This window comes from Monodelphis domestica, chromosome 1 (assembly GCF_027887165.1).
Source record: "Monodelphis domestica isolate mMonDom1 chromosome 1, mMonDom1.pri, whole genome shotgun sequence".
NCBI lineage: Eukaryota > Metazoa > Chordata > Mammalia > Didelphimorphia > Didelphidae > Monodelphis > Monodelphis domestica.
The window spans coordinates 632658525-632680261 of record NC_077227.1 but is presented as its reverse complement, the minus strand read 5'-3'; positions in this window follow the sequence as shown (position 1 = coordinate 632680261).

The following is a 21737-nucleotide window of genomic DNA, read 5'->3' as shown; positions in this document are numbered from 1 at the left end:
CCAGCATGGTGTGCCCACATCAAAGAAGGTGCTGCACTCTATGAGCAAAGCAGAATTGCAGTAGCCCCCCCAAAAAATGAAATGTTTCAGTTTAGAGACATCTTGATCCCAAATGGTCCTCCAAGCTCATAGTGGTCTCAATCAGACAGGCTATACATTGACCCTGACATAGTGATGTCAATGTGGTCCTCTTGGACTACAAAGAACAACAACCAGCCATTCCAGACTCCTCAGCTAATGCTTTCTTCTCCCTTTCAGATTTCCCTGTCTATTCTATATATAGTGTCTATCTAGTTAATTACATTCTATTTCTACCATTAGAAAGTAAGTTCCTTGAAGACAGAGACTATGTTTTTGCCCTTTTTGTGTATCCCTAGTACTTAGTCCATTGCCTGGCACAAATTAAGTGTTAAATAAATTCTTTTTTGATTGACATGTACACAGCTAAACCTGAACACGAGTATATGAGAAAGATCAGAACAATAATGAGAAGGGAGATCAGGCAAAGCTACACCCTGAGAGGAGGAGCTGAGTTTTGAGAGAAGCTCTAAAAAATATAGAGGAGGAAAGATTAGTGTTATGAAAACAGCAACATCAAATCAGGTAGCATGAATTAAGAACCTGCTTTAGGTAATGGCTTCTTGGTATTTCTAAAGCAAATATTGTGCCTTCCTTCTCCAACTTTAGAGTCTCAAACATTAAATGAAAAAGTAAGACAGAGATAGATTTTAGTCTACAGGACTACGTGGCCAACACAAAACTGGTTAGGCAAATTATCATCCTCACAAGCCAGAGAGCTTCTAGCTGCTTCTGCTCTTGGACACAAAGGACAGAGCCTAGATTATTTTGCAAGCCATGGAGGTAGTGCCCAGTGGTCCTCTGAGGTAATTCTATACTAAACGATTGCTATAGGCCTGGCCAGAAAGGGGTCCAAGAAAGAGCATTATTCTCTTCTGTCACAGAATCACTCTAAGCCAAAGTCTAACTAAATATATGGTAAGTTCCTGGTCATAACCCGATCTTTTATTAGTTCTGGAGACAAAGGCAACAGAATGCCAGGCTTACAATCAACCTTTTATGGGGAACAGCCCAGATTTACCTGTAACTCAGCTCCATTTCTGCTGCCATTATGGGGGCTTGGGGTTGACCTCCTGTGTAGGATTTAGGTGCATCAAGAGTCAACGGAGATTGGAAGCTAACCATTCGTATTTGGAATTTTTCTGAAGCCTCTTTCCCCTAAATGTGGTAAAGTAGCCAGAGGAGCTAAGAAACATCAGTGTTCTTTCCTTTTACTTTGGGTAAAGTAATTTTATAAAGAGCTTTTATAATCTCTTACTGAACTTGATATCACCCACTGGGTGAGGTCAGTCCTCCATATTAGACAGAGTCCATAACTTATTATATAGGCTTATTTAAACCTATCTGAGACAATTCAGGGTTGTGTCTGACACGACATTGCTCAAAAACTCTGCCCAATCCATCTAGGGAAGGGCTTATGAGTCCAGAATGGCAACATGTAGTTTCAGTTTATTGACTTTTAAGTACAATATTCCATTTTTTTTAAGTAAGGCTTTTCTGAAAAGATCTATATGAACTGATGCAGAGTAAAATAAGCAGAACCAGAAGAACATTACACACAAGTAACACAATATTATATGATGATCAGCTCTGAAAGACTTAGCAACTCTCAGCAATACAGTGATCCAGGACAATTTGGAAGAACTTATGACAAAAAATGCTATCCACCTCCAGAAAAAGAACTACTAGAGCTGGATGCCAATCAAAGCATACTTTTTTTCACATTAGTTCATTTATGGGTTTTTTTTTGGGGGGGGTAATTTTAGATGAGTATTCTCTTATAACAATGACCAACATGGAAGTATATTTTGCATGCTAATACATGTATAACCCAGGAAAAAAAGAAGTAAGCTTTTCAAAGCTTCCTAGGAGGTTTAACAGACTCTCTGAACAGGAAATAATCTATAAACTACTGTCTGATGAGCTAAATTAACACAAAACAGAAATGGATGTTTAGGGAAGACTCAGGGAAAGACATGATAGATGACATCTTCATGTACTTGAAGACCTATCCCACTGAAGAGTGATTAGACATTCTGCTTTAGCAGGATAAGTTATTTTGAGCAGAAGTTGCAAAGAGGCAGATTTAAGGTTGATATGAGGAAAAATTTACCAACCAAGTCACCCAAAAGTAGAATGGGCTTACCTAGAAAGTAGTACATTTTCCTTCACCAGAGAAAGCAGATGACCATTTATCAAGTATATTACAGAGTAACTCATTGGATTAGATAAGCCTCAGGTTGGACTTGACAACTTCTAAGATCCATTCATTTTTCTGCCAATCTCAACATTTTCAAGAAAAGTGGAAAAAGAAGCAACTAGGGAGAATGGAGTCTGAAAAAACAATGAATCCATAGGGTCTCTGAAATTATATTCAATGGCATCCAGTTTTGCCAATCTAATATTTTAATGAGCTGTTGGAAATCTAACAGAATGATTCTACTTTAGTCATTTTCTATCCTGGGAAATTGAGGTTACTAGTTTTAACTGAGTTCTTGATCTCTTTCAGAGATAATATATGAGGCTATTGAATGTATAAAATAATAATACATTTGGAATTTGTGAATGTGTGATCCCCATGAGAGAGCCCCTTTAAGGTGAGCCCCTTTAAAAAGAAAGAGGGGGAAAGCCTGTGAACATTACACCAGGGAAGCCAAGGAGATCTGGCAAGCATGGGCAGCCTCATCACATGATAATCATTCCACAGGACATCCCACCCAGCCTCAGGGCAGGCTCACTAGGATTAGAGCTGCTCTATTTTCATTGGCAGCCTCAAAATACATCACAGGACCCATTGACAGCAGGAATTTAGTTGTGTGAACAACTCCTGAGTAATTAATCAGGGTCAAGACAGGGTCTGGTTTCAGAAAAGGCTGCCCTGTGACTGACACCACATTCCAGGATCCTGAGCCAGGCCCAGTTGCCCCATTCCTTCTGTTTACAGGCATCAAATGATACCTAGAATATTGTGACATCCAACTGTCCATGCCAACCTGAAACCTGGCCTTTTGATTTCCTCCAAGTGGCCTCTTCTGTGCATTATCGGGAGTCTAAGCAAAAGACTAATCTAAGAAAAGGTAGAGGAAACCAAGCAATAAAAATCCAGCTTCCACTGGAAGGGGGACCATGTAGACCAGTCTTCCTTTATCATTTCCATGAGATCAACATGAAGTAAAAGAAGGGCTAGCTAAATAATAGTAATATCTGACACTTACAGAGGGCTCCATTTTATAGGTAAAAAAAGCAGCAAGATGGCACAGTAGATTGAAAACTGGGCCTGAAGTCAAGAATACAAATCTATCCTCAGACACTTACAGACTGTAGAATCCTGGGTAAACCACTTCACCTCTATTTGCCTCTGTTTCCTCACCTGTAAAATCATGATGATAATAATAGCACCTACAACCCAGTATTGTCATGAAGATCAAATGAAATAATATTTGTAAAGTGCTTAGCACAGTGCCTGGCACATTGTAGGCATTTAATATATGCTTATTTAATTTCTTCCTTTCTCCCTTCTCTCCCTCTATTGTTCCTTCCCTCTTTCCTTCCTTTGCTTCCTTTTTATTTTTTTCTTTCTCTTCCTCCTTCCTCCTCTCCTTTCTTCTCTCTCTCTTCTTTCCTTCCTTCTCTCTTTCTCATTCTCCTTCATTCCCTTCCTCAAATCCTTCCCTTTCTCCCTCCTTTCCTCCTCTTCTTTTTTCTTCTTCCTTCCTTTCCTCCCTTCTTCCTCCCCTTTTCCCTTCCTCTTTCTTCCCTTCATTTCTTTCCTCCCTCCCTCCCTCCCTCCTCTTTCTTTGCTTCTCTCATCTTGTCATTCCCTCCCTTCCTCACCCCTCCTTTCCCTCTTTCTGTCCTTCCCTGACTCCTTCCTTCCCTCCATCCATTCCAATCAATGAGGAAACTGGGTCTCTGAGAGGTTCGATGACTTGTCCAGAGTCATACAACTAGGAAATGTCAAAAGCCAGATATAAAACAAATATTTCCAACTCATAGTCCTCGATCCTTTGTGATATGCTGCCTCTAAGCAAGTGAAGACAGATGGTCAGTTTCAGAAAAGAAAATGTGTCCTCCTAGACATCTGATATCTTCATCATTTGACAGAATTAATTTTCCAAAATTCTGACCAAAATGTTCTTATTTTAATGATTATGGGCATTAAGATAAAAAATTAACATTTTTCCCAAAAGATTTTCCATAGTCACCCAAAAGGATCCCTTTAAAGCATTTGGAGCTTGAGCATCTATGGGTCCTGTTGTTATCTTAGCAATGACATCTCCCTGTGGCTCAGGTTCACAACTTCAGAGATATCCTCATCTCGTCCTTTTCTCTCACTCCCCACATCCAGTAACATAACAATTTTTGTTCTACTTCCAAATCCTCTTTCATATGTATGTCCTTCTTTCTTCTCTCATGGACACTCTCCTAGCTTGGGCTCTCCTCATCCTCTCTTTCTTGAATGACTACAAGAGCTTCTTCATCTGTCTCCTTGCTTTCAGGTTCACCCTTCTCCCGTCTATTCTCCATGCAGCTACTAAAATAACTTTCCTAAAGAACAGGTTTGAATTTGTCATGCATCTACTAGGAAATGTTTAGAAAATCCCTATTGCTGCTAAGATAAGTTACAAACTCTTCAGCTGGAATTTAAAGTTCTCCACAATTGTTTTTCAGAATTATTTCACCTTATTTCCCTTCTTACTTTCTACATTCCTTCCAGACTTGCACATTTTCTTTAGCTTTTGCAATATACCTTCTACCTCTGCATCTGTACAAGTTGTCCCTTACACCGTGAATGCATTCTTATTTTCACCTCTGCCTCTTCAAATACTGAACTTTCCTCAAAGTTCAAACCCAAGGGCATACTGGTAAATGCTGAACAACCAGCTCTTCAAAATTGTATACCTGACAAATTTTAAATTTAATTTGCATTGTTATTTTCTCTAAAACTTTCTTTCTTTCCTTTTCTTAGAAACCCTTACCTTCCATCTTAGAATCAATATTGTGGATTGGTTCCATGGCAGAAAAGTAGTAAGGAATAGACAATGGGGATAAGTGACTTGTCCAGGTCACCTATCTAGGAAGTATCTGAGGCCATATTTAAACCCAGGACTTTCCATCTCTAGCCCTGACTCTCAATCCACTGAACCAGCGAGCTTCCCCTACTCTGATACTTTCATAAATTTAAACAACCAGCCAAATCAAGCCCCAATTTGTAGCATTTTCCAGTTTCCAAGTTGTAAATGTTCTTACTAAAAACTGAACAATCAGTTCTCTCAAGCTGGTTTCAGAATACTCCTGCAAGGTGCTCTCCTCTCTACACAAGTGTTTTCTGATTTCCCACCTTCACACCCCAGTTGTTGGTTGGTTGGTTCTCTTTCTCCCCTCAAATTATCTCAGTCTTTTAGAAAATATAAGGTTTGGGGGGCAGTGACTCTGTCTTGTCTTTATATCCATAGTACCTTGCACCTAAGGAGTTTAACATTTTTGTTTAACTTGAATTGAATTGAACTCTTCTACCGAAATTTTGACTTCTCACTAGAGTAAAAGGAAAGAGAAAAGAGATCTTAGATGTGTAAATAAATGTGCCAGTGACTCTAAAAGTCAACATTTTATGGTCTCTATAAACTGTCCAATAGTAGAAGAACTTTAGTCTAAAATAACCTTTTCACTTTGACTTTATGTCACCTTAAATTTTAATGGTTCATTCTGAAAACATTGGCTGATATTGTTTGTTGATTGAATCATTTCCAGTTGTGTCTGACTCCTGGCCAGATACTGGAGTAGTTGGCCATTTCTTTCTCTAGATCATTTTACAGATGAGGAAACTGAGACAAACAGTAAGTGATTTGCCCAGAATCACAAAACTAGTGTTTGAGAGGCAAAGACCAGATTTAAACTCAGGAAGATGAGTCTTTCTGACTCCAGGTCTGGCACTCTATCCACTTCCCAGATAGGTGCCCCTTTGGCCAATATGGCAGATCAATAAACATTAATCAATAGAAACTTACTGTGCTAGACACTAGAGGCTATAGGCAATGGGGCTTAAGTGATTTGCCCAGGGTCACACAGCTAGGAAGTATCTGAGGTCACATTTGAACCCAGGAATTCACATCTCTAGACCAGGCTTTCAATCCACAGAGCCACCTCTCTACCCCCTCCCCACTTCCTGCCCCAATCTAAAATTTTAGAGATTTTGAGATTAGAGGCACTCAAACTACTATGTGTCAGAGATGGGGCTTTTAATCCAGGTCTTCCCAATTCAGATTCCAACAATCTTTTCTATTATTGTTATTGTTGTTTAATTATTTGTTGTTGTTAATTCTTTTTTCCATCATATCTGTCTCTTCCTGACCCCATTTGGGGTTTTCTTGGCAAAGATACTGAAGTGGCTAGCCATTTCCTTCTCCAGCTCATTTATAGATGAGGAAACTGAGGCAAACAGGGTTAAGTGACTTGCCCAGGGTCATACAGCTAGTATCTGAGGGCAGACTTGAATTCAGGAAGATGACTTCCTAGCTTTAAGCCCAACCCTCTATTCACTGTGCCACTTAGCTCCCACACGCATACCCCTACCCTCCAGGATCCTTAGTTTCCTACAAAATCAATGACATCTCCTGCCAAAGGTCTTTGCTAATCCTCCTACTTGTTATGCTCTTTCCCCTCAGAAGTTACTTTGTCTAATGGTATGCTTACTTACGTTTATATTGTCTACCTCCAGCATATTTGCTTGCACCAGCAAACTTTTTGAGGACAGGATTGTTTTGGTTCTGTCTTTATGTAACTAGCACCTAGTAGAGTTTCTCCCATGGTGCAAAAACATGGGAATTATTTGTGGAACTGAATTGGAATTAGCAGAGATTTGAACCATGGGCAAGAGAAATTAGAGGCAAAGGAGAATGGAGACAAGGTAACCATTTAGGATTTTGCCAGTTGGCCAAAGGCATGAGGTGATGAGAATTTGGAATAGTGTGGTGGCTGTGAGAATGGAAAGGAAGAAACTGAAACTAACAGGATTTGGAATTTGGTGGTTTCTAGCACCAGTCCAAAGCAAAAACACCTTTCCAACACAGAGGAGAAGAGCAGAGGACCATCAAGTAGAACCCTTCTGAGTTTTGCCTTTATTCTGACTTGAAATATAACATCTCAGTGCCTAAAAGAGCAATGCTACAGTTTCATTGGGAACTTTTCTCTTGAATGATATAATCATTTCTGTCATAACAAAGTACCCCTTTTGCAAATCTTGGGCAAAATTCATTGACCTTAAAAAACAAATACAACAAAGTTTGACCAGTTAGTATAAAACTTTTGCCCTTACTTTATACTTCAAGAGGATTCTTCTACTTGGAGACTAGAATAGAAAAAAAAAAAACTGATTTTCTCAACAATTCATTGGACAAAATTCCCAACCATTTCCAAACCATGTTGACCTCATTTTGATCTTCCTCTTCCTCATACCACTTCCATACAGACTTCCCTGCGATCCAGAGTTCTGATTGGTGAACTTGTCACCCTACCTCACCTAGAGCCAAGACTCCAAATCACTTCCTGGTCATTTCCAAACCATGCCTCTGTGTAGATAGAATTCTCTCCCCAAGGGTTGTCCAACCCAACTCATCTTATCCAGCATCCCATTTGCATGTTTATGTTGCGTGAATGGACAGATGTGAATGCAGGTGCTGGGGAGCTTGGCCGAGAGCCAGGCAGTGGTCAGTTAGGTTACATTAGGCTTTAATCTACTTCCTCTATCTTTAGTGATTATTAATAAAACTCTATGGAAAAAAATAAGAACCTGGAATTATCATTATTGTTATTAAATTTAAATTTTACACTTCCATGCCTGTACCACATACTCTTTTCCAAATGTAGGTCCTCTACATGTTTTGTCTTCTTTTATTAAAATGTAAACTCCTTAAGGGCAGGAACTGGTTTGATTGTCTGGATCGCCAACATCTAGCATAGTACCTAACACAAAATTAGAAATATGTTTTCATTCATTCAAAAACTCACCTCATTTTGGATTTCTCAAACTATATGTTATTACATTAAATTCCTAGTCCATCCCAAATGTTTATTCCACCAGAGCCGGGACAAATAAGATACAAAAAAAAATAAGATTTGGAGCTAAATTTAGATACAACCCAACTCTAAAACTATCAGGAGAAAAACCCTACTCTGGTTTATGGTGCTGTTGTCACATCTGGGCAAAAAGAAAGTTCAATCTCAGGCAAATTTGGACTTTCTTATCTCTTGAATGAATTCTGGCATTCTCTGAATAAATATGAAAGGAACTTTTTTCTTAAGAAGTCTTGTTATAGCTTTGTGCAGTAGCAGTATCTCAGCCAATTTAACCAAGGCACAATTATTTAATTGAAAACTAAAGTCTTGTGATAGAGAGATATAAAGATACATATACACATACATATAGATAATTGGCAACTTCCCCATATTCTAAACCTGATTTTCATAGAATATATGTATAAAGTAAAACAAATACCACTCCCTGCCCTTGTCCATAAGCCTCACAGATACTGCTGATTATATTCCTCCTTTATGTGGTCACCTGAGTACCCAAATAATATAGTGGAAAGAGAAACAGATGGCATACTATACAAGAAAGAATGCTAACCAGAAGTCAAAAGAACTCAACTTAAGTTCCAAATCTATTATTTCCTAGAAGCGTGACCTTGGGCAAGTTATTTACATTCTTTGAACTTGTTTTCTCACCTACAGAATGGTGAAAATAATACTACATAGCCTCAATTGGGTTTCCAAAGGGCAGCAAATGGCACATTCGCAGAAAAAGTGGGCTGCAATATATTTTAATACGTCAAAAGCACTGTAAGGAAAAATATTAAAGAATGCCTAATCAGAAAATGCAGCTGGGACAGTCATATACTGAGACTGAGTGATGTGAAAGCCTGCGTGCTTTAGTGGGATGCTCAAAATGTAAAAAGACCCACATGAAGGTCTTCAACATAATGACTAGAGGCTACATGGAAAGGCTTTAGGACAACAAGGACAAGAATCTCATGGGATGAAGAGAAGTGGATGAGTTATGAATGACACCACTGGAAATAATCTGAACATTAGTAAGATCACTGATCTATTGAACTTTGGTATACCTTCATCAAAGTGATGCAAGGAAACTACTTTGTAGGCTATAAAATTTTATATAAGCACAAGCTATTCTCAAGCTACCTCTCCCATACATGACAGGTTCCCGGACTTTAAGAAGAAATAGACAATAAGGGAGGGGAAACCAAGAGTCAAGAGCATTGAGAATGAACATTCTTGAGTGATACGGTCACTTCAACAACCTAAATAAGTATTCAAAGACTTTGCTGTTTAGTATGAAATGAAATTTTTAAAACCAAGAGCAAAATGAGGCAAACGTGGTTTTTCTCAGCTTTCACTGAACTGGTTTTCCTAGTCCTCTGGACTCTTCTTAGTAAAAGTCATGGCCTAATTTTGTTACTGAGAGTAGCATATATTCAATCTGCCAGGCGCTTTTCTTGGATGGCTATTTCTTCCTGAGGAGAAGGCACTGACGGCTCTGGGGCACTAAGCCAGCTATTGCCTTTCAGACAACCTGGGGTGAGAGCCCAGAGATTGGTTTGGCACACAAGACAAGGTAGTATTTACCCAGTAGGGCCCCCAAGAGAAACAGGGACAGGAAATGGGCAAACCATTCCTAGTCTGAGGGTCCCTTATGTGGGCTCCTTCAGCAGCCACACTTTTCACTGAGTCCTGTTTTCACCACAACCCCACAAGTCTAACCCTAAGTTTCATTCAAGTCCGCCAAAGGGTATAGCTTAGGGTAAATGCTTTTTCCAACTGTGTCTTAAGGGATGAGTGCTGGAGACCACCCAACATCCCACCAAGCTTGCCTAATGACTATCCATTTCCTGCTTCTAATTTCAAAGGGAATTTGTATTTTAATGAGTCAGAGCTGTATAATTAATCAGCCTTTCCTCCTCCCAACCCAAATTACTGAAGGAAATAAGCAAACACCCAAAATTTGCTATTTCCCTTTCTGGATGCCAGAGCTGAGAAAAGGTTCCCATGTAAATCAAGTCTGGGTGTGGACGGGTTCTGGGCACCAAGAAGTCTGCTGTCGAACTTCATTACTCATGAGTCATTGGAGAAGAGATCCATTCCCCCAAGAATCATTGACCATAACTGCCTGTGTTTCCTCCCCTTCTGTTGCCACAAGGCACACACATACTGTATCTCCCTTAGAGTGGCCAATTTGGACAGGATTGGAACATCCAATACACCCAAATCTGTGTGGTTACTTGGTGTTTCAAGAACCCAAAAATGTGAGTCCCTTATATGTGTACCATGAAGACAAATCCTGGAAAATTAGACAAACCACATTTTTAAATCCCATTTGTAACAAATCAACATGCTGAAAGGCAGTGTGATATAAGAGATAGAGGGCTAGCCTTAAGCCTCAAGTCAAGAAGACTTGAGTTCAAGTCTCACCTCTGACACATATTGGCTATATGATCCTGGGCAAGTTGCTTAACTCTTCAGTCTTCTAGGCAACTCTCTAAATCTATAAGTTGCAAAGAAGGTTCCAGGTATCATTAGTAGAAGGAGTTTCTTCATCCTGGAGTTCTTATAACAATGAAATTATAGATCTAGTTCCTATCCCTAGCCACAATTCTTCAGATCTAGCCAAATAGAGCACCATCTATCTATTCTCTAATTAGGAAAAGCCTTCCCTTTCAAATGGAGCTCAGACATCTTTATCTCCCAAGAATGTTAGATTAGAATGTTAGATTTCAGCCAGAAGGCTTCCTATAATCAATCCCTCAAATAATCAATGAGTTTTTAGCAAACAGACACATCACAGTAAGTGCTTTAGAAATAAGCCAACTACAAATATCTCATTTGATCCTCGAAACAACTTTGGAAAGTAGGTATTATTATCCCCATTTTACAGATGAAGAAACTGAGGCAGACAGTAATGAAGTCGTCCAGTTTTTACATGTCTGTGGCAAGTCTGAACTCAAGTCTTCCTGACTCTGTTCCTAGTGTTCTGTTCCCAGTGCCACCTAGCTGCCCTGATGATGAAAGTTGGTGAATTCATTTCTGAAGATCGTAGAAAAATTTTGACTGCAAGTCACCATTAGGAAATATAGCATACCATTCATGAGTAGTGGCTCTTAACTCTCTGACCACTATATAAAAATGGTTGCTTTGCTTCCTTCTCCATTTGTTCCCATTTCGGGAGGTTCAGATGATCTTGCTGATTTGGTGTAACTTCAGATACAATGTACTTCTACTACCTTTGATATGGGACAGAGTGGAAGTCAATCCTCACACTGAGGAAGGAGTCCCAAGGACAAACCTTCAAATTAAGCCCCCGATTTTTCCTATTGTCTCTGCTCCGCAGATTTAGGTGTTAAAGAGGTGTTCCATTCTAACAAGGCAATAACCTACCTCCCAGAGAAATGCCTTGATGGGGGAAGCACAACCACATGCTGACAAAGTCAATGCCAGACCAAAAGATCAGGAGGAGAGGAAGGTCTGAAAAATGATGGAAGCTTAAATCTGATTAATTTGCAGCCCTAAACAAAGCCTAAGAGGTTTTTAGAATCCTGTTCCTGTAATTCTTATTTCCTTCCATTCTTATAGAACATAAATAATTTAAATTATGCCCACAATAACGTGGGCTTTTCTGCATGCAGGCATTTCGAAAAAATTAAATTTAGTTATCTACATACACTGGAAACATAATACATTAGATTATCTGAAAAGCTAAGAGCTGTGAGCCAACATGAACAAATTTCTTATGTAATGTCTGAGAAGGCCTAATACTCCTGTATAAACACATCTCAGATTTTCCTAGGAATCATTTTCTTTGCAAATGAAACATTTAATTACAGAGCTGAGTTCATAAATAGACTGTTAACATGGATGAGGGGGCGAAGGAGGTGTGGAAGAGATGTAAATATGGTGCTGAATTAGCAGGGGAATAGCCTATGAGAACTTCATCAATGCCATAGATAATTAATTACAGCTCACCTTCTACCCACATAGCCATGCCTTTATCAAGTAGACTTCGGGAAAGAGCAGATGGCTGACCAAATACTGAGTAGAATTTTCTGTCTACTCATTACTTATAGAATCATGGGACTATGCGAAGACCTCAGAAAGGTCGCCTAATCCATTCCCTTGTGCCTAGACTCAACTACGCTAAAAGCAACCCAGGCAGAGGGACATCTGTCTTTGTCATAAAAATCCCCAGAAAAGGTGCTTCTATAGCCACTTTCACTCACCTGTTCTAGTGACTCCTAATCCTTTCATGGTGAAAGCATTTGTGATCATTATCAGGAGAGCCTTTGTCAAGTCTTTAGGAACTACTCAGACTTCAAGCCTTTCTATGGCTTTGCCCAGTGCCAGTTGACTGGCAAAAATATTATGACTTCCTATTCTAAGGGATTGCTTTGGATTTTGTTTTGTTTTGTTGCTTGATTTGTCATCAGCATGGAAGAAAAGTTAAAGTCTTGGATGGTCATGATGTTTTGATTTAATCTGAAGATTTCAATTATCTTATTTCTTTCTTTTTACCTCTTCCCCATGTCTTTACCACAGAAAACTGAGAGCTTATTTATTTGAAAGTATCAATCTAGCTAACAGCTTCCATTTAAGGATGCAACCCCAGGATGCTGGTCTACAAAACTAACAATGTGATATTTTCAAGTAAGAAGTTATAGAGATAATCAATACTTCAATTACTATTTGTTAAAGGCTTCCTCATGAAGTATGAAAAATTAGGCATGGGAAAATGTCCTAACTGCATTCCATGACATTACTACAAACCTCTTCCTATTCAAAACAAGTGGATTTCCATAAAATTAGATTCTATACAAACCAATTTTTGATCTATAAAAGTCAGAAAGGCAGCATGATATCAAAGAAGGAGTATTAGACCTGAAATCAAAAAACTCTGGATGTTTACATACTAATTGTGTGACTCTGGGCATATAGGGCACAATTATCTTCTCCAAGCTTCAGTTTCCTCATCTGTAAAATGGGAATACCAATGCCTATTTATATCATCTTTACAGGGTAGTTGTAAGGTTAAAATGAAAAAGCATATATAAAGTGATTGCTTATTTTCTTATTATAAATAAATTATTATCATTAATATTTTACAAACTGTCCCAAAACAGTCTCCAAATCCCTAACACATGTATTCCCAGTTTTGCTCCATGGAAGAAGTGGAGCATTAATGACCAACCTTAACCCACACCCCTAATGTGTGATTAGTACATCACAAATATAAGGACAAATCTCTTAATCACATGGAATCTCAAGTTGTGGATTTTTGTTGTGTCAGCCCTGTGTTCACAAGTTTGTTGCCTGTCCCAGTGTGTACAGTATACAGTATTGTGGAAAGATTTATGGCACAGATTTTAATCTCAGCTGCAGGGCATGCATCAGTGCTTATCTCTAGACTGAGAGGTGTTTTATGCGGTCATTGTTTCATGAGGATCAATGAAATAATCCAGCCCAATGAATGACATACCTGAGGCACACTATGAACAGGAAGGGTCAGGGGAGCACAAAGGGAGTTAGAAGAGAGGAGAAGGTGCCTTATGGAGCACTGTTTGTTATGGAATCTTAAGCAATGGCATTTCAATTCAATTAATCTCAGATACCATTGCTTGAAGGAAGGAATTTTGGCCAGAGATAGTAAATATCTCATCAGTTCAGCACTTCCCCCAATCAACAGTGCTTGCTTGTGTGTTAGCTCAGTACCATCATCTGCAAGCAGAAGCCTAATTCCTCCCTAGAAACCTGACCCCCACATCCCCCAGTTCCAACCCCTCCTTCTTCTGCATTCCAGTCTGAGGTAGGAGTTTCAGTGATTGAGCCTCAAGAACCCATGAGGTATAGTTGAAAGTAACTACAGGCATCTTGGTGACCTCTTTCTACCCTCTAAGGCCCAAGCTGGCTTTCTCATCAGTACTGTGAGGGGGAACCATGCATGATCCGTGACCTCAGCTCCAATTACAGACACCAAGATGGTGCCCGTGATGCTAAATGTCATCCATGGTATCTGACACTTGATTAGTGATCACTGTCTTCCACTGACCTGATGGGCCACTTAGATATGTCTCCTGGAAAGAACTGGAATGTGTCTTTTCAGATTAAAAAATATTTGAACTTGAAGGTTCCACCTGACCTCCAGGGAGGCCCATTTTAATGAACTCAAGCGACAGCTGGCCATGTGGCCCACTGTAAATCATTGGGTGTCTTAAAACAGATTTTTAAAAGGAACCTCTCAATGTTCATTGCCGACATTTCAGGAAAAGCTCTATCTTCAAAACAGATGAGAAGAAATAGAAGGGACAAATGCCTCAAAACAACTTGAGAAAGACAAAGAGTATGTGCCCTATTTATCTCCTCATCCACCTGGAGGACTTAGAAGTAAAACCATGACTAAAAGGAAAAGCACCTCAACCATCACAACTTTGCCTATTGACCTAAGACCATAAACAAAACACATGGCCATTAGGAAGTTCATTCATAGGGCCAAATGGTCCACATTCTCTTTTTCATCAAGAGAGTACAGGTCCCTGAGTGGGTGATATTGTGTCCCCTCACTGCACCCATTTCCCTACCCCACAGCTATCCCCATGTCCCCACTATTATTTTTTAAGTGGATGAAATATCAGCATCAAAAGCAGCTACGAAGGACTACTATGAAAACTGTAGAATGTCAGAGCTGGAAAGGACCTTCAGAATCATTCCAGTCCAACCATTTTATTCCCCAGAAATAGGAAATAGGACCTCAAGAGGTTGAGCAAATTGAGAGTTAGCAATAGATCAAGATGAGAATCCAAGTCTTGAGCTCTAATCCAGAGTGCTTTGCATTATTGCTACAGTGCTTTTCAGAAGAGACTCAGGAGTCAGAAAAGGTGAAATCTAGGCTTTCCTCTGCCATCAATTGACTTTGTCACCTTAAGAAAGTGACTTGTCCTTCCTGGGTCTGTTTTCTCACTTACAAAATATAAGGATTAAACCAGACAACCCTAACATCCTTCTAGTTCTTGTATTTTGAGCTCTAGAGCACAAAGTACAATATACATCCTACAGGTTGTATTGAAAGGGGGAGGGAAGCATTGCTTCTAGAAATTTAGTACCAATCCATGAGCTTTTTCAGTGTCTGTGTCAAAGGATATTATTGAGTTTTTTTGCTTTCTTTTCTTTTGTTTGAGATTGGGTCTACTATCTCCCCAGGCTGGAAGTACAGAGTTCACTCATGGTCCCAATCCCAGTGATGACTGAGTTGGAAGCTTTGACTTGCTCTGTTTCTGACCTAGGCTGGTTCACCCCTCCTTGGGCAACATGGTAGCCCTCTGCTCCTGTGGGTTTACCATATTGTGGCTGGATATAGTGTGGATATCCAATCATTATAATCTACTGCTACAGCTCAGAACTCCTGAGCTCAAGCAATCCACCAGTCTCAGCCTCCCCAGGAGCAAGAATTGTAGACACATGCCTCTATACCTGGCTGAGGTATTTTCCACATACCATCTTCCTCTGCTTTCCTAGTCACCAGAACAGCTATGGGACTCCCAAAGGCATAGGTCATAAGTCAGTCAACTTAACCATCCTATTCAAGAGACAGCTCTGTTCCCTAATGTCTCTTCTGAATTCCACCTTCCTAGAGGTTGCCAGGAAGAATAAAGTGGGTGAAGAGAAATGACTGTATGTATTATTACAAGCAGAAGCTCAACCATTCTCTCACTAAGAAGGCGATCATTTAGTCCCCTTTACCCCTGGGCTTCAGTCATTAATTTGTATATTATTGTATAGTGAGGTCAACCCTCAGCAAGTATTAGATTATTTATAACTTCAGAAAGTTATTTTGTACAATCACTTGGCAGGCTTTCATCTGAGGCAGCATTTGATAGAAATATGGAAAATGGCCTGAACTTTAAATGACAAACAGATGAGAAAGTTCGGTGAAAATTACATACTTTTGAAGACCATGTGTTTTCAAATAGAATATAAATGGGATTTTTAATTGATGTTGACTTTAGCTCATGGTAACATTTTGGGTGATCTCAATTAGTGGGATTACAAAAAACAGTAAAGAAAAGAATTGGATCATGGTGAGTCTTAGGGAAAAAACCTGGCTTTAAGCAAACCCTCCTCCATCCTCAAATCTCAATCCAGCAAATACATATTTGGAAAATAAGCTCTCTTCAACTTATACTGTATAGCATTTAGGGATTTACAAAGTGTTTTATCTACAACATCTTATCCAATCCTCAAAAAATATATATCTTTGAGGTATTGCTAAAATTATTGTTACCATTTTATAGATGTAAAAATTGAGACTTAAATTAGATTAAGTTATTTGCCCAGAGTCGCACAGCTTTTAAGTGTCTGAATTGAGATGAAAATCAGGTCTTCACTCAGAGTCCAACATGCTCTCCACACTATCACTGGCTGAAGAATCTCTCCAATATATGTATAGCAACAGCTTTCAACCTTCCCCTACAGTTTCACTCTGCTGTGTCATATTCCCTCATACACACCCCAAACAAGGCCATGTTCAAAACATATGCATTGATAAACATCATCTATATTCACTTAAAAAATGAATCATAAAATGAAGGAGCTAGGTAGAATCTTGGAGATGAACTAATCCAGTTTCCTCTTTTGATGGATAATAAAGTTGAGACTCAGAAAGATGGCCTTAATAGGGATTTAAATAAATCTTTCTTGAATTGAGTTGACCTGACTTGTCCAACATCACATAACTATGTATGGAGTTTTCAAAACTCCTGTTTTACTACTCCTTACCTATATAACTTCAGTAGAAGAGCTTTACTTCTCCACTTGTACTCAGTTTACTCATCTGCAAAATAGTTATACTAGGTAATCTCCAATTAGCTCTTTCTAGCCCCAATATTTTATAAAACTAAAATTCTGACTAGCAAAGGTGACTGACAATAAACACTGTGTGTGTTTGTTTTTTTACTTTTGCTTTTGCTTAGTCATTTCAATCATGTCTAATTCTTGGTGGCCCCATTTGGAGTTTTCTTGGCAAAGACACTAGAGTGGTTTGCCATTTCCTTTTCCAGTTCATTTTACAAATGAGGAAACTGAGGCAAATAGGGTTACGTGGCTTGCCTAGGGACACACAGCTTTAGTAAGAGTCTAAGGCCAAATTTGAACTCAGGATTATGAGTCTCCTAGTCTCCAGGTCCAGCATTCTATCCACTGTGCTACCTAGCAATCCCCCTTTCCCCTTTAGCTCTAAGTTGTTTTTCATTTTTAACTAAAATTTATTCTTTTTAATGGTCAATTCTAAAATATTTATTCTATTTACACTAGGGAAATGAAAAAGGGTTGAAAAATAGCCTTGATCTTTTTCTTGCAGAATTTCAAAAAAAGAATTCAGAAAGAAACTATCTATCTAGTCATACACTAGAAAGAGATGTTGGAATTAAAATCAGGAGACCTGAGTTCAAGTCTTCTGCCATATATTAATGGTGTGACCTTGGTCAAATCTCTGAGTCTCATCTGACTCAGCTGAAAAATGGAAGTAAGGGTATTAGCATTAAGTATTTCCTAAATTTGCTGTGAGGATTAAATGAACTTTGTAAAGTATTGTATGAATAAAAGGTGCCATATAAATAGCATTATATAGATGAATACCTAGAAGGAGAGAGGAGAGAAAGGAAGAGAAAGGAATAAGCATTTGTACAGCACGTACTATGTGCCAGGTACTGAGATTAACAAATATTGTCCAGGATATTATCACCCCATTTTACAGTAGAGCAAAATGAGGCAAAAAGGGATTGATTTTCCCACAGACATATAGCTGATAAGTGTGTGAGATTACATTTGAACTCAGGTCTTCCTGACTCTATGTCCAGAGTTCAACTGGCTGACAGTAAGCTCCCCATGAAAGATTCCTCAGAGGCCATCTAGTCCAACCCTCTCATTTGGTAGAAGAGGAAACAGAAGCTGAAGTAGGCTAGTTGACTTGCCTAAGCTTACCTGAATGATACCTGTCAGAGGTGGAATTTGAAAGTCAAATCCTCTTACTGCAGAGCCAATCCACTTTCCAAAATGGCAGCTGTTGTTCAGGATCTCTATTCCAAGTACCTCTGACATCCTCAATATAGATATGGCTCCCATCAATGGATAACCCACTTATAATGAACAGCCTTACAGAGTTTTCTGATGTTCCTGTTCACCTGACCTCCTCAATATTAGAGACCAAGGCCCAAACCCATGTCTTTTTGGCTCCAGAGCCAGTTCACCATCCCATCCACTGAGCTCCACCCGTTTCTGATCTAGTCCACTTCCATTTTTTATAGAACTTCTGACTTCCTGCATATAGGGAACTCTAGTGAGGAACTTTCCCCTACCAATGCAGATCAACACCTTCGTTGCAACTTACTCTTAGACAGTTGTCTGAAGAATTGACTTACTTGGGACTATGCAAACAGGATGCAGAATTGCAGTAGTTCAAATGGCAAACAAGATGCATAAATTTAGAGATATTCCATTCCAAATATTTATATGGTCTAATTGTGCCGGACCTATGGTAGAATCTTCCAAGTTCTTATTGGTCTGACCAGCCAGTCTGACACACTGTACATTTACTCAAACATAGGGGTGTCATTTTGGTCCTCTTTGAATATAAAGGATAACCACAAGGAGGATGTGTGAGTCATCTTGAACCCAGATCTCCCTAATTCCAAAACAGTTCTCTAACAACCATGCCCACAGCTGACTCTCTCTGGTTCTCTTTTGGGGGTGGGGGGGAGGTGAGGGAAGACAATAGACTTCATTTCTGCATAACTCCATAAGGAAGTTGGCCTCTGAAAGCCTAGTACCTAATCTGAGATGACAAGGTGTTTAGCTAAAAATCCAGGCCATATGTGGTCTTCCTTCTACGAAGAAAGATTAAGTCACATAAGTTATCCTTAGCAGACAATGTAATAGTTCCAGAACTAGGAGGTTCCAGTAAGGACAGGCAGGGGCCAGGCTTAGGGAAGAAGACAGCTCTCTGCGATCTAACTTAAGGAACTAGAAGAGGATTCTATGAAAAGTCCATGTTCACACCAACTGGGAGAGTAGAAACACCAGCAGAGACATCTGCCACAAGGGGTGGGGCAAGGATTCTAGAATAGAGCATGTGTGGCTGAACCCAATCGCTCAATCCTTATAGATCCTAAAAAGGTAATTCTGTGCTGGCCTCCCTCATGGGAACTAGCGTCTTTTCCACTGGGCAAGGAGAAAGACTATCAACCTTTCTATGTTTTAAACTTTTACTAAATCTTTTTAAACAGCATTAACAAAAAGGCATTTACTAATAGAAATGTGTTTTCTGGGATGAGGTTGGGAAAAGGTGACTGAGAGTGAACATCATCCCAGGAGAGGAAGAGAAAGAGATTTAAAAGGGATGCATTTGCCAAAGCGCTGTCTCTGTCTAGGGGCTAAGAGCTAGAAAGAAAAAGAATTATAGATCCCTTTTGATATATCTTTCCAGAGAAAAGGAAGGATGTTTATACTGGGAAAGCCATTCCAGGAATGAGTCAGTAGTAGGATGGGGGGCAAAGAGCAACGACTGAACAGCTCTGCTCCCCACACCATACCACCACTGCTATAACTCCAAAGTTGCAAATTAAAGAGAATAGTTTGTAGTTTTGCCCAAGTGATTCAAACATTTCCTCAGTTCTTTCCTTTGATTTAGCTGTGAAGCCCAGGTCAATAAGAAAACTAATTTATTAGACTTCATCTTCCCAGTAAGACTGGAAAATCTTATTTTAGCACCATAGGGAAAGAGACATTCCTCAAAAACTGGGCAAAGATCCAGGAAAGAATGAAATTGTTTCTCTGAACTCATCAAACCTAGGATGCAAACTCAAGGATTAGTAAGCAAGTAGCTATGCCTGGCTATAACTTTTATTAGAATACCAGGGGGGGGAAAGGATAAGATATACATATATATGGTAAAGAATACATATGTGTGTGAATATATGTATGCACACACTCATATATATATTTATTTATTTATAATGGTAATTCTCATTCATGTTTTCCTTACAGCCTAACAAGTTATCCCCTTTCCTTGCTTATGACAACCCTAAAACATGTTTGGTGAAAGATCTTAAGACCTACATTCAACTAATTTAAAAATACATAGACTCTGGGAATTAAGGAATTACTTAGACAAATAATTCTGAATCAAGATCACAGGTTAACAAAGAAGATTCATGAAGCATAGACACAAACTCAGAATCATCTAAGGAAGCCCCAACCTGACAGGAAGGGAATCTTAAAGAGTTTGTCAGGATGAAGGACAATAAGCCTGCACAGCAGACTTGTCATGAGTTCCGGCTCTATGATTTGCCACCTTCTATCCATGTTAACCCTTGCCCTCTGATACTACTTATGGAAGCATCAGTTTCTACATTTGCTTGGCCAGGTAACTCATTCATTATCTGTCATCCCTGAGAGCTTCTCCTGGTTGCCAAGTCAGGTTTGTAGGATATCACTGGCAAGAACCTCAGTCAAGAGACTGAAAAGATGGTGAATACCCAGAATCAGCTAAACGATATTTCAGTCTCCTATCCTTCCCAGACAGTCCTATGTCATGGAACCCAGGTACTCCTATTGGCTATCTACCATCACTAAAATAGATTGTCATTTGAACATATAATTCTATGGTCTCACGACCCTTTAGCCATAGTGCTCAGGCCAATAAGAATTCATTTATTAGACTTCATCCTCCTAGCAACTTCTCAATTGGAAAATCTTATTTTAACACCACAGGGGTAAGACATCCCTCGAAAACTGGGCAAAGATCCAGGAAAGGTTGACATTGTTCTTCTGAACTGATCAGAGCAGGGATTGGTAGAATACTAAGTGGATCTTCCATGATGCATAGAATTCCAGGCAAAAGACCTGTATGGGTTTAATGCACACTACAGTGATAGCCTTATCTTCTCAGTTCTGGAACAGTCATTTCAGCCAGAAGTGCCTAATAGAGAATCATCCTGTCACATTCTTAGACAAGATCCCTGAGTGACAGTCATCAGACTACATGCAAGCAGTTTCAAGCCAGGTAATACAATAAATGAAATGAAGTCAGACTCATCTTCCTGAGTTCTAATCTTGCCTCAGACACTTACTAGCTTTGTAACTCTGGTCAAGTCACCTAACTCTGTTTGCTTCAGTTTCTCATCTGTAAAATGAGCTGGAGATGGAAAGGCAAACCACTACCATATTTTTACCAAGAAAGGCTTCAATGGAGTCAACAAAAAGTTGGGCACAACTAAAATGACTGTATCACTGTATCACAATATTGATTCTTCTATTACTGTGCAAATCATAGCACAGAAATGCAAAATTTAAAATATAAATTTTAAGTTGCACTGGAAGAAACCCCAAAAGTGATCTTATCCAATCCATGACCAGCCAAAACAAATTAGGTAAGTTCATCCCCAAAGTCCCTTCCAAACTTATGATGGAGTATTAATCGTTTGCAATTTTTTAAAAAAGATCTGAAAGGGAGAGTTAAACTAAATAATAAAAGTGGGATCCAAAAAGATATTGACAAGCTAAGACCTAGGACTGACTCTAATAAAATGAAATTTAATAAAGGCATA